The following is a 13,471-nucleotide window of genomic DNA, read 5'->3' as shown; positions in this document are numbered from 1 at the left end:
CTAGTCAGGATTCTATCACATTGCATTAAATCAGGTGTCTGTTCAGACAACACCATGAGGGAATTTGCGGTTTTTCTATCACATTGCACCGAATTAGGTGTCTGTTCAGACAACACCATGAGGGAATTTGCGGTTTTGCGCTCCCGCAACCGCCGGTCAATTTGAATAGCCAGTGCCATAGTATCATTCAGACCTGTGGGAATGGGAAAACCCACCATAACATTCTTAATGGCTTCAGAAAGGCCATTTCTAAAATTAGCGGCCAGTGCACACTCGTTCCAATGTGTCAGCACGGACCATTTCCGAAATTTCTGGCAATACACTTCAGCCTCGTCCTGCCCCTGAGACATAGCCAGCAAGGCCTTTTCTGCCTGAATCTCAAGATTGGGTTCCTCATAAAGTAAACCGAGCGCCAGAAAAAACGCATCAAGATCAGCCAATGCCGGATCTCCTGGCGCCAGCGAAAAAGCCCAATCCTGAGGGTCGCCCCGTAAGAACGAAATAACAATTTTTACTTGCTGAGCAGAATCTCCAGATGAACAGGGTCTCAGGGACAAAAACAATTTACAATTATTCACGAAATTCCTAAACTTAAACCTGTCTCCGGAAAACAGTTCAGGAATCGGTATTTTAGGTTCTGACCTAGGATTTCTGATAACATAGTCTTGTATGCCCTGCACACGAGTAGCCAGCTGGTCCACACTTGTAATCAAGGTCTGGACATTCATGTCTGCAGCAAGCATAGCCACTCTGAGGTAAAGGGGAAGAAGAAAAAAAAAACTCAGAATCTTCTTTCTTATAATCCCTCTTCTGCAATGCATTAAACATTTAATACTGGCCTGGCAAACTGTTATGACCCCAATGGCGAGGGTCTCAGAGGAACGTGGAAGTCTGCAGAGTACAAAAATCCAGCTCATAGGGCAGTGGTAACTGGGTTGACCATATATCTACTCCTAACGCCAACACTAGAAGTAGCCGGGGATCATTCCTACGTTGATTCTAGATGACACGCGCCAGCCGGAGAATCTAGCTACCCCTAGTAGAGGAAAACAAAGACCTTTCTTGCCTCCAGAGAAGGGGACCCCAAAGCTGGATAGAAGCCCCCCACAAATAATGACGGTGAGGTAAGAGGAAATGACAAACACAGAAATGAACCAGGTTTAGCACAGAGAGGCCCGCTTACTGATAGCAGAATAAAGAAAGGTAACTTATATGGTCAACAAAAACCCTATCAAAATCCACACTGGAAATTCAAGAACCCCCGAACCGTCTAACGGTCCGGGGGGAGAACACCAGCCCCCTAGAGCTTCCAGCAAAGGTCAGGATATAGATTTGGAACAAGCTGGACAAAAATACAAAACCAAAACAAATAGCAAAAAGCAAAAGGCAGACTTAGCTGATATAACTGGAACCAGGATCAGTAGACAAGAGCACAGCAGACTAGCTCTGATAACTACGTTGCCAGGCATTGAACTGAAGGTCCAGGGAGCTTATATAGCAACACCCCTAACTAACGACCCAGGTGCGGATAAAAGGAATGACAGAAAAACCAGAGTCAAAAAACTAGTAACCACTAGAGGGAGCAAAAAGCAAATTCACAACACCAGTCTTCACTAAATAGACAAGAGGAAAGGAAAGGGATCTATGCGGTCAGCACAAAAAACTACAAAAAGCCACGCAGAGTGTGCAAAAAGACCCCCGCACCGACTCACGGTGCGGAGGTGCCACTCTGCACCCCAGAGCTTCCAGCTAGCAAGGCAATATCATGTTAGCAAGCTGGACTAGAACTTAGCAAGTACTAAGAAATATATTCAGTACACAATGAACAACAAATGAACTAGCAGGGACTTAGCTTCTGCTGGAGTAGACAGGTCATCAGAAAGATCCGAGAGAGATCTGAACCAGTACTGATACATTAACAGCTGGCATGAAGTAATGATCTGAGTGGAGTTAAATAGAGAAGCCAGCCTAGCCGCAAACGAGGGCAGCTGAGGAAGCAACCTCAAGAACCAGCAGTTCCACTCACAGCCACCAGAGGGAGTCCACGGACAGAACTCGCCGAAGTACCATTCATGACCACAGGAGGGAGTTCGAGAACGGAATTCACAACACCTGCCCATTCCTCCTCCTCCTCCACCTGTCCTCGGCCTTCTACACTGCCCTTTCCTCCTCCTCCACCTGTCCTCTGCCTTCTACACTGCCCTCTCCTCCTCCTCCACCTGTCCTCTGCCTTCTACACTGCCCTTTCCTCCTCCACCTGTCCTCTGCTTTCTACACTGCCCTTTCCTCCTCCACCACCACCTGTCCTCTGCCTTCTACACTGCCCTTTCCTCCTCCTCCTCCACCTGTCCTCTGCCTTCTACACTGCCCTTTCCTCCTCCTCCACCTGTGCTCTGCTTTCTACACTGCCCTTTCCTCCACCTCCTGTCCTCTGCCTTCTACACTGCCCTTTCCTCCTCCACCTGTCCTCTGCCTTCTACACTGCCCTTTCCTCCTCCACCTGTCCTCTGCCTTCTACACTGCCCTTTCTTCCTCCTTCACCTGTCCTCTGCTTTCTACACTGCCCTTTCCTCCTCCTCCACCTGTCCTCTGCCTTCTACACTGCCCTTTCCTCCTCCACCTGTCCTCTGCCTTCTACACTGCCCTTTCCTCCTCCTCCTCCTGTCCTCTGCCTTCTACACTGCCCTTTCCTCCTCCACCTGTCCTCTGCCTTCTACACTGCCCTTTCCTCCTCCACCTGTCCTCTGCCTTCTATACTGCCCTTTCCTCCTCCTCCTCCTGTCCTCTGCCTTCTACACTGCCCTTTCCTCCTCCACCTGTCCTCTGCCTTCTACACTGCCCTTTACTCCTCCACCTGTCCTCTGCCTTCTACACTGCCCTTTACTCCTGTCCTCTGCCTTCTACACTGCCCTTTCCTCCTCCACCAGTGCTCTGCCTTCTACACTGCCCTTTCCTCCTCGACCTGTCCTCTGCCTTCTACACTGCTCTTTCCTCCTCCTCCTGGACCTGTCCTCAGCCTTCTACACTGCCCTTTTCTCCTCCTCCTCCTCCTCCACCTGTCCTCTGCCTTCTACACTGCCCTTTCCTCCTCCTCCTCCTGGACCCGTCCTCTGCCTTCTACATTGCCCTTTCCTCCTCCTCCTGGACCTGTCCTCTGCCTTCTACACTGCCCTTTCCTCTCTCCTCCTGTCCTCTGCCTTCTCCGCCCTCACCTACTGTATCCTCACCAATCCCTTGTAGACTGTGAGCCCTCGCAGGCTGGCAGGATCCTCTCTCCTCCTGTATCCTCACCCATCCCTTGTAGACTGTGAGCCCTCGCGGGCAGGGTCCTCTCTCCTCCTGTATCATCACCCATCCTGTGTAGATTGTGAGCCCTCGCGGGCAGGGTCCTCTCTCCTCCTGTATCCTCACCCAGCCCTTGTAGACTGTGAGCCCTCGCGGGCAGGGTCCTCTCCTCCTGTATCCTCACCCAGCCCTTGTAGACTGAGCCCTCGCGGGCAGGGTCCTCTCTCTTGTATCCTCACCCATCCCTTGTAGACTGTGAGCCCTCGCGGGCAGGGTCCTCTCTCCTCCTGTATCCTCACCCATCCCTTGTAGACTGTGAGCCCTCGTGGGAAGGGTCCTCTCTCCTCCTGTATCCTCACCCATCCCTTGTAGACTGAGCCCTCGGGGGCAGGGTCCTCTCTCCTCCTGTATCCTCACCCATCCCTTGTAGACTGTCAGCCCTCGCGGGCAGGGTCCTCTCTCCTCCTGTATCCTCACCCAGCCCTTGTAGACTGAGCCCTCGCGGGCAGGGTCCTCTCTCCTCCTGTATCCTCACCCATCCCTTGTAGACTGTGAGCCCTAGCGGGCAGGGTCCTCTCCTCCTGTATCCTCACCCATCCCTTGTAGACTGTGAGCCCTAGCGGGCAGGGTCCTCTCTCCTCCTGTATCCTCACCCAGCCCCTGTAGACTGTGAGCCCTCGCGGGCAGGGTCCTCCCTCCTTCTGTATCCTCACCCAGCCCCTGTAGACTGTGAGCTCTCGTGGGCAGGGTCCTCTCTCCTGTATCCTCACCCAGCCCTTGTAGATTGTGAGCCCTCGCGGGCAGGGTCCTCACTCCTCCTGTACCAGTCGGTATTTGTATTGTTTAAGATTACTGCACTCGTTTTATTATGTATACCCCTCCTCACATGTAAAGCGCCATGGAATAAACGGCGCTATAATAAATAATACCTGGCCCCCTGTATTCTCTGTCTGTTGACAGATGGTGCCCATCCGTAGGTCAGAAGAGGGTATGTAGCAAAGTCAGGTAGGATGGGGTTAAATCTTATCTCTACAGCTCCTGATTAGGGGCACTTGGATAGCCCTGACTAGAACCAGGCCATGTGTTGCCTGGTCAGTCAGCCGGGGGAGTGGAGCCGAGTGGATGTGTATTGGAGCTGCAGACAGGCCAGAATCTCTCAGAAAGAGTCTGCACAGGCCGTGTGCACCAACTACACTGTGTTCCAAGTTATTATGCAAATTGGATTTAAGTGTGATAAAGATTTAATTGTTTTGTTTTTCAAATAAACTCGTGGATGGTATTGTGTCTCAGGGCTCAATGGATCACTGAAATCAATCTTAAACACATGTGATAATTAGTTTCCCATGTGATTCTAATTAAAGGAAAACTACTTAAAAATGATGTTCCACATTATTAAGCAGGTCACAGTTTTCAAGTAACATGGGAAAGAAAAAGGATCTCTCTGCTGCTGAAAAGCATCAAATAGTGCAATGCCTTGGTGAAGGGATGAAAACATTAAAAATTTCCCCAAAACTTAAGAGTGATCATCTTACTGTTAAGAGAGTTGTGGCTGAATCTGAGCACAGATGTGTTTGTGCTGATAAAGGCATAATGAGGAAGATTTCGGCCAGGCAAGTTAATCGGATTAAGAGAGCAGCTGCTAAAAAGCCATTGCAAAGCAGCAAACAGATATTTGAAGCTGCTGGTGCCTCTGGAGTTCCTCGAACCTCAAGGTGTAGGATCCTTCAAAGGCTTGCTGTGGTGCATAAACCTACTATTCGGCCACCCCTAAACTGTGTTCACAAGCAGAAATGGTTGTATTGGGCCCAGACATACCTGAAGACTAATTTTCAAACAGTCTTGTTTACTGATGAGTATCGCGCAACCCTGGATGGTCCAGATGGATGGAGCATTGGATGGTTGGTGTATGGCCACCTGTTATGAACTGGTGGTTTAGGAGCAACATGGGACGTGCTCTGGAGGAGGTGGTACCTGTACTGACCGCAGTTCCTGAGCTTAACACAACACTAGAAGTAGCCGTGGGATGTTCCTGTCACTCCCTAGACACCTCGTCACAGCCGGAGGACTAATTACCCCTAAAGATAGAAACAGGAAAGCTATCTTGCCTCAGAGAAAATTCCCAAAGGACAGACAGCCCCCCACAAATATTGACTGTGAGTAGAGAGGGAAATGACATACACAGAATGAAACTAGGATGTAGCAAAGGAGGCCAATCTAGCTAGATAGATAGAACAGGACAGAATGCTGTGCGGTCAGTATTAAAAACTAGAAAAATCCACCACAGAGTTTACAAAAATCTCCACACCTGACTAAAGGTGCGGAGGGTAAATCTGCTTCCCAGAGCTTCCAGCTTAACTGAATAAATCCATACTGACAAGCTGGACTAGAAAAAAAAACATAGAATGTGCTGAACGATTAAGTCCACAACAAGTGGAAGGCAAAAGAACAAAGCAAGGACTTATCTTTGCTGAACTGGTCAGAATATCAGGGAAATCCAAGAGAGATGTGAATCCAAGCAGGAACCATTGACAACTGGCACTAGCTGAAGGATAGAGCCAGGATAAATAGCCGAGCCAGAATAGACGATCAGTGGAAGCAGCTGCTGAGTGCTAAATCCAAGGAGCAGCAGTTCCACTTAAATCCACCGGAGGGAGCCCAAGAGCGGAATTCACAACAGCCACCATGTCCCAACAAGGCTGCGACGTCAGCAAGAAGGTGGAGGAGTCATGTTTTGGGCCGGAATCATGGAGAAACAGCTGGCAGGGCCATTTAAGGTTCCCCATTGGAGGAAACCCTCCACTAAACTAAACAAAAAAACACCAGAACACAGGCAGGGATGCTTACCTGTTCAAGGCCTCCAACAATTGCACTACCCAGGGTGCACCAGGCCCAAATGAAGATAGCGAAAACACAGGTGCAAATAATACCGATGCAGCCAACCTACAATCAGGAATTGGCTGCTTTTTTTTTTGCACGGGTGCTCCAAGCAGCCAATTCCTGATTGTAGGTTGGCTGCATCGGTATTATTTGCACCTGTGTTTTCGCTATCTTCATTTGGGCCTGGTGCACCCTGGGTAGTGCAATTGTTGGAGGCCTTGAACAGGTAAGCATCCCTGCCTGTGTTCTGGTGTTTTTTTTTTTGTTTTTTTTTCCATTTAAGGTTCCTGAAGATGTGAAAATGACCTTTGCAAAGTATATAGAGTTTCTGACTGACAACTTTCTTCCATGGTCTAAAAAGCAGAAACCAGGATCAAAATCATCTTCATGCTGACAATGCCCCATCTCATGCTGCAAAGAATCCCTCTGAGTGATTGGCTGCTATGGGCATAAAAGGAGATAAACTCATGGTGTGGCCACCATCTTCCCCTGTCCTCAACCCTAGAGAGAACCTTTGGAGGATCATCAAGCAAAAGATTTATGAGGGTGGGAGGCCGTTCACATCAAAACAGCAGCTCTGGAGCTAACAGACCCTAACTACGTAGATGCCTTCGGACTTTGGGATTCCCTGCCTAATGTCACAATATCTCAATTTCTGTCCAAACAGATTCAATGCACCGACAACTGGCCGTCTAACGCGACAAAACATCCCTCCAACTTCCTCCAGAAAAACCATATCAACCATATCATGTCGAAACTCAAATCAATCGAGAATCAACCCCCTGACTGGTTATGGCTAGAATTTCTGATTAGGCTGAAATCGCCAATTACTAGGTTAGTTTCTAAACTTTACACTAATCTCTTCAAATCCCCAAAACAATTTAAACCTCTTTATCTCTCTTCCTGGGAGGCAGAATTAAAAATTACATTATCCTCCCGAGAAACTAAACAGGTACCGTATTTTTCCGACCATAAGACGCACTTTTTTTCCTCCAAATTTGGGAGGAAAGTGTGGGTGCGTCTTATGGTACGGATGTAGCATGTGGGGAGGGGGGCAGCAGTGAGTGGGATCGCACTGTTATCCCACTTCAGGAGGCAGAAAAATGTCCCCATTGCCGGGAATCAGCGCTGGGGAAAGCACGGAATCAGCGCTGGGGAAAGCAGTGGTCCCGATGATTAAGTGCAGTGAATATTCATTAGCTACTCCCCGCCCACCTATCAGCTGAGCGGTGAGCCCGGAGCAGCAAATAAATACTGCACTTAAGCAGGGACACGCATGGTTTCCTCAGCGCTGATCCCTGCAGCAGCTGGGGAGATTTGTGTGTCCTGGGGAGGAGGCAGCAGCAGCAGCAGGGTCCAGAGCGGAGAGGAGATCGCTGTATACCTGCCTGCCATGCCTGGATGCCGAGTGCTGTGCACAAACAGGACCTGTGCGATGTCAGGAGTGGGCGGGCTGGAGCATCACATGGCAGCTTAGAGCCCTCCCTCTTCTTGACATCATCACAGGTCCTTCAGGCTCTCCACTAGAATCTGCAGGCTTCCTCAAAACCTGTGCTGTGGAGAGGCAACAAGAGGGAGGGCTCTGTGTGCAGTCATGGGATGCTTTTACCTCACCACAGGCTGGCAGGCTGCCACAATTAAGAGGGTAGTCTTTACAAGACACAAAGCACTCTGCCACTCCTGTGGTGAACTATAACTCCCAGCATGTCATAGGATCTGCAGGACATGCTGGGAGTTATAGTTCTCCCATGGGATTTTAAAGCAGCACTCCAGTGCTATTTTGCAGTGCTGGAGTGGTGCTTTCACTATAAGCCCTGCGCCCCCATTCTTATACTCACCCTCCAGCGTCTTCATATAGTACTTCACAGACACCACACTGGTCCCGCAGCTTCTAACATAATAACATACTATTATATATAATAACACCACATATAATAGTGTGTTATTTATGTTATTAAATATTTTACCACATTTTTTTGCTTCAAATATTTTTTTTCCCTATTTTCCACCTCTAAAACCTGGGTGCGCCTTATAGTCCGGTGCGTCTTATAGTCCGAAAAATACGGGTACTTTCCAACTCCCACGGATTTTCTAGATGTATCTTATTACAAGAGACCGCGTTTAAAATTCTTTCTAGACGGTACAGAACCCCAGAGCGGCTTTTCCACTTAGGGCAAACAGATTCTCCATTATGCTGGAGATGCTCCCAATCTACGGGGACTCTTCTACATATCTTTTGGCTCTGCCCGGGATTATCACAATTCTGGACTGACATAAATAAATCTCTGCATAACATGGGCCTAATGTCGCGTGACCTGACTCCACAAGATGCATTGCTTTCCCTCCCTTCCACAACCTTTAACCCAGGGAAACATGAGCTGCTCCCCATTCTAGTTGCAGCTGCTGAACACCTGATTTCTACACACTGGAGGCAAACAGCTTCCCCAATGCTGAAAGAATGGACCTCAAAGGTCCAAGACTTATTTCGCTTGGAAGAACTTTCTAGCTGGGAAACTCGTTCCCATGAGAAATTCCACAGCTCTTGGGCTTCCCTGGATTAAATTTTCATCCCTTTCGTGCGGACCTGGCCGCCCCTCCCCATGAACCCATCTTTACCTCTATAGTCACACATTCCTATGAGTGACTTCTATTCCCCCCCCCCCGGGGTTTTACGATGCAACGCCGTGGCCGTGCCCACCACCTTGGCTCTTCTACCATTTTCACTGACTTACCTTCTATATGAGCCTTATGTCCATCCTCACTTCTAGAAATGATTAGAATGCTTGCGGCATTTCCTACCGTCACACCCTATGGCCTTTATCTATTTTATATGCTTAATAATCTACATTTAGGCTATTCTTTCCAGGCCTGAACCAGTTTTGACTTATGTTTTTTATGCTCACTTACTTTTTTCAAGCTATATTTGCACTGAATTCTTATTGCTTTCAGTGCTCCATGTCTCGTGTCTACATACTATATTTATTTGTGAGCATATATGTTTTGATATTCTGTTTATGTTACTTGAAAATTTAAATAAAGAATTAAAAAAAAAAAAAAAACAGCAGCTCTGGGAGGGAAGAAATACAAGCAGAAACTGTCCGAAAACTCAAGTTCAATGGATGCAAGAATTGTGAAGGTGACAACAAAGAAGGCTCCTATGTTACATGTAACTTGGCTGTTAGGAGGTTCTGGAGGTAAATAGCTTTTCTGTTCAGTGAATGTGACCTCCTAATGCTGCAAATTCCACAAATGAGACTTTTCAGGTCTTTATATCAAATGTTTAGAAATTCTACTGGGCTTAATAATCTGGAGCAGTGCATTGTGGGGTGTTATTCATTGTGGAGATTATACTGTTATCATTGGGAGGTTTCTGCAATATAATTCGATGTATAATCTAATGGGTGATGACTTTTATTAGACCGAATGTCATTTGCACCGACCATTTAGGAAAATCCCAGAAAAATGTAATTTGCATAATAATTTGGAACATGGTGTATAAGTATCAGAAGCTGCTATGGCCGAGAGCAGGTGTGACCAGACTGGGACTAGCTCAGACCTGTGCGAGTGGCTGGGGCCTGTGCTGTGCAGTCGGGGCCTGTGCTGTGCAGTCGGGGCCTGTGCTGTGCAGTCGGGGCCTGTGCTGTGCAGTCGGGGCCTGTGCTGTGCAGTCGGGGCCTGTGCTGTGCAGTCGGGGCCTGTGCTGTGCAGTCGGGGCCTGTGCTGTGCAGTCGGGGCCTGTGCTGTGCAGTCGGGGCCTGTGCTGTGCAGTCGGGGCCTGTGCTGTGCAGTCGGGGCCTGTGCTGTGCAGTCGGGGCCTGTGCTGTGCAGTCGGGGCCTGTGCTGTGCAGTCGGGGCCTGTGCTGTGCAGTCGGGGCCTGTGCTGTGCAGTCGGGGCCTGTGCTGTGCAGTCGGGGCCTGTGCTGTGCAGTCGGGGCCTGTGCTGTGCAGTCGGGGCCTGTGCTGTGCAGTCGGGGCCTGTGCTGTGCAGTCGGGGCCTGTGCTGTGCAGTCGGGGCCTGTGCTGTGCAGTCGGGGCCTGTGCTGTGCAGTCGGGGCCTGTGCTGTGCAGTCGGGGCCTGTGCTGTGCAGTCGGGGCCTGTGCTGTGCAGTCGGGGCCTGTGCTGTGCAGTCGGGGCCTGTGCTGTGCAGTCGGGGCCTGTGCTGTGCAGTCGGGGCCTGTGCTGTGCAGTCGGGGCCTGTGCTGTGCAGTCGGCGCCTGTGCTGTGCAGTCGGCGCCTGTGCTGTGCAGTCGGCGCCTGTGCTGTGCAGTCGGCGCCTGTGCTGTGCAGTCGGCGCCTGTGCTGTGCAGTCGGCGCCTGTGCTGTGCAGTCGGCGCCTGTGCTGTGCAGTCGGCGCCTGTGCTGTGCAGTCGGCGCCTGGACAAGGCCGAGATTTAGGCTGTGTGCACACGTTGCTGATTTTTTGCGTTTTTTTGGGGATAAACGCTATAAAACCGCAAAAAAACAGCATACAATATGCATCCCATCATTTAGAATGAATTCCGCATGTTTTGTGCACATGTTGCGTTTTTTTCCGCGAAAAAAAACGCATTGCGGTAAAAAACGCAACATGTTCATTAATTTTGCGGATTTCCCCACTATAAAATGCATTGGGAAATGTCCAGAAAAAAACGCATCAAAAATGCGGCAAAAAACGCATGCAGATTTCTTGCAGAAAATTTCAGGTTTTTCCTCAGGAATTTTCTGCAAGAAATCCTGAACGTGTGCACATAGCCATAGGGTTATGGTTTTGTTTTGGTCCCCTACATGTGGAAGTAAACGTTATTCCATGGGTCATAAAAAGACTCTGTGGCTTCATGCTCCAAGCGGCCACCCGAGAGAGTGCACACACGACACGCGCAGGATACACACGCGCAGGATACACACGCGCAGCTAATCAGTCTACAGGTGTGGAGAGCATCGCACAAACCAACAGTTTCTGCAGCGTATTCAGCAGGGGGCGAGTCTGACCCGATCTACAGCGCTGCAGACATCGCTGAAACACTGTAACAAAGCAGCTCTCTGTACAGAAGGAGTCCACAATGAGAGGAGCCAATCCGCTGTAGTAACCTAACAGAGACAACTGCCGATCAGGACCCCACACGGGACTCACCACACGGAAGACCCCGCACCACGCGCGAGACCCCCACACAGGAGTCACTACACGGGACTCACCACATGGAAGACCCCGCACCACGCGCGAGACCCCCACACAGGAGTCACTACACGGGACTCACCACATGGAAGACCCCGCACCACGCGCGAGACCCCCACACAGGAGTCACTACACGGGACTCACCACATGGAAGACCCCGCACCACGCGCGAGACCCCCACACAGGAGTCACTACACGGGACTCACCACATGGAAGACCCCGCACCACGCGCGAGACCCCCACACAGGAGTCACTACACGGGACTCACCACATGGAAGACCCCGCACCACGCGCGAGACCCCCACACAGGAGTCACTACACGGGACTCACCACACGGAAGACCCCGCACCACGCGCGAGACCCCCACACAGGAGTCACTACACGGGACTCACCACACGGAAGACCCCGCACCACGCGCGAGACCCCCACACAGGAGTCACTACACGGGACTCACCACACGGAAGACCCCCGCACCGCGCGGGACGCACCACACGCGAGACCCCGCACAGTGCGCAAAACCCCGCAACACGAGCAAAACCCCCACACGGGACGCAACACGAGCAAAACCCCCACACGGGACGCAACACGCGCAAAACCCCCACACGGGACGCAACACGCGCAAAACCCCCACACGGGACGCAACACGCGCAAAACCCCCACACGGGACGCAACACGCGCAAAACCCCCACACGGAAGACCCCTCACAGGACGCCTCAGGGGACGCACCATACGGGAGGAACCAGCTCACCGCATAATCCCACCACAGAAGGAGACAACCACAAAACCTGAGTCACCCACATTAATGAAAAATGATTCATGTGAACACCCCAGTGTGACCCGCCGTCAGAACACACACATGCCGGTAACGGGCGGCCCTGACACACAGACAGGTGAGGGGCGGGCGATAATGGAGTCACCTTGCTGGCACCGTTGCACTTCCACAGCCACAGTGCAGGGAGCTGGCATTTTTGTGACTGCTGCAGCCCCCGTGGTCGCACACACGACCTCCCCCGTGGTCGCACGGACGGCCTCCCCCGTGGTCGCACACACGACCTCCCCCGTGGTCGCACGGACGGCCTCCCCCGTGGTCGCACGGACGGCCTCCCCCGTGGTCGCACGGACGGCCTCCCCCGTGGTCGCACGGACGGCCTCCCCCGTGGTCGCACGGACGGCCTCCCCCGTGGTCGCACGGACGGCCTCCCCCGTGGTCGCACGGCCCCTTCTCCTATGACGCCGCAGTTGCCCACCCTCGGTGCCTACACGACCTGAGCACTGACGGACAAGCCCAGCCTGACGGCCGCAGGTGCAGGTGTGAGCCGAGGCCGGGAGGACGCGACAAGGAGACGGCGACAGCAAATCACAAAGACGAGACCCCGGAACATGGCGACCACACCGGCCGCATCATACTCACAGGCCGCCGATCCCGGCACGACGCTGCGACTGCTCCCCGGAGCCGAAATTAATCATTAATACAGAGCAGGAGTCCGGGGGAGGAGAGAGCGGAGGATGGCGGAATTAACCTGTTACTGGCTGCAGAGCAGACGATCACTGCACAGGAGGATCTGCTCCACTGCGGAGGGATCACCACAGTCACCGGGAGATCACCACAGTCACAGGGAGATCACCACAGTCACCGGGAGATCACCACAGTCACCGGGAGATCACCACAGTCACAGGGAGATCACCACAGTCACCGGGAGATCACCACAGTCACCGGGAGATCACCACAGTCACCGGGAGATCACCACAGTCACAGGGAGATCACCACAGTCACCGGGAGATCACCACAGTCACCGGGAGATCACCACAGTCACAGGGAGATCACCACAGTCACCGGGAGATCACCACAGTCACCGGGAGATCACCACAGTCACGGGGAGATCACCACAGTCACGGGGAGATCACCACAGTCACGGGGAGATCACCACAGTCACCGGGAGATCACCACAGTCACAGGGAGATCACTACAGTCACAGGGAGATCACCACAGTCACGGGGAGATCACCACAGTCACGGGGAGATCACCACAATCACGGGGAGATCACCTCAGTCACGGGGAGATCACCACAGTCACAGGGAGATCACCACAGTCAAAGGAAGATCGCCACAGTCACAGGGAGATCACCACAGTCACAGGGAGATCGCCGCAGTCACAG

The 13,471-nt window shown here is 51.7% G+C and overlaps 1 protein-coding gene across 5 annotated transcripts in view; it reads right to left on the bottom strand.

Annotated features, from left to right (window-relative positions):
* Positions 1 to 12,929, bottom strand: part of EPS8 (EGFR pathway substrate 8, signaling adaptor) — a 192,743-nt gene extending 179,814 nt beyond the window's left edge. For 2 of the 5 annotated variants that reach the window (XM_077267286.1, XM_077267287.1), the window contains exon 1: positions 12,727 to 12,872. The gene's annotated coding sequence lies outside the window, so the exon portion shown is untranslated. Of the gene's footprint in view, positions 1 to 12,232; positions 12,364 to 12,726 lie in introns of those variants that run through there. The other 3 variants (XM_077267284.1, XM_077267282.1, XM_077267285.1) reach the window with 3 other exon arrangements.
* Between the last annotated feature and the right edge of the window lie 542 nt (positions 12,930 to 13,471).

The sequence above is a fragment of the Ranitomeya variabilis genome, chromosome 5, assembly GCF_051348905.1.
Source record: "Ranitomeya variabilis isolate aRanVar5 chromosome 5, aRanVar5.hap1, whole genome shotgun sequence".
NCBI lineage: Eukaryota > Metazoa > Chordata > Amphibia > Anura > Dendrobatidae > Ranitomeya > Ranitomeya variabilis.
Note: the sequence above shows the minus strand (reverse complement) of the source record. Positions and strands in the feature narration are given on the sequence as shown.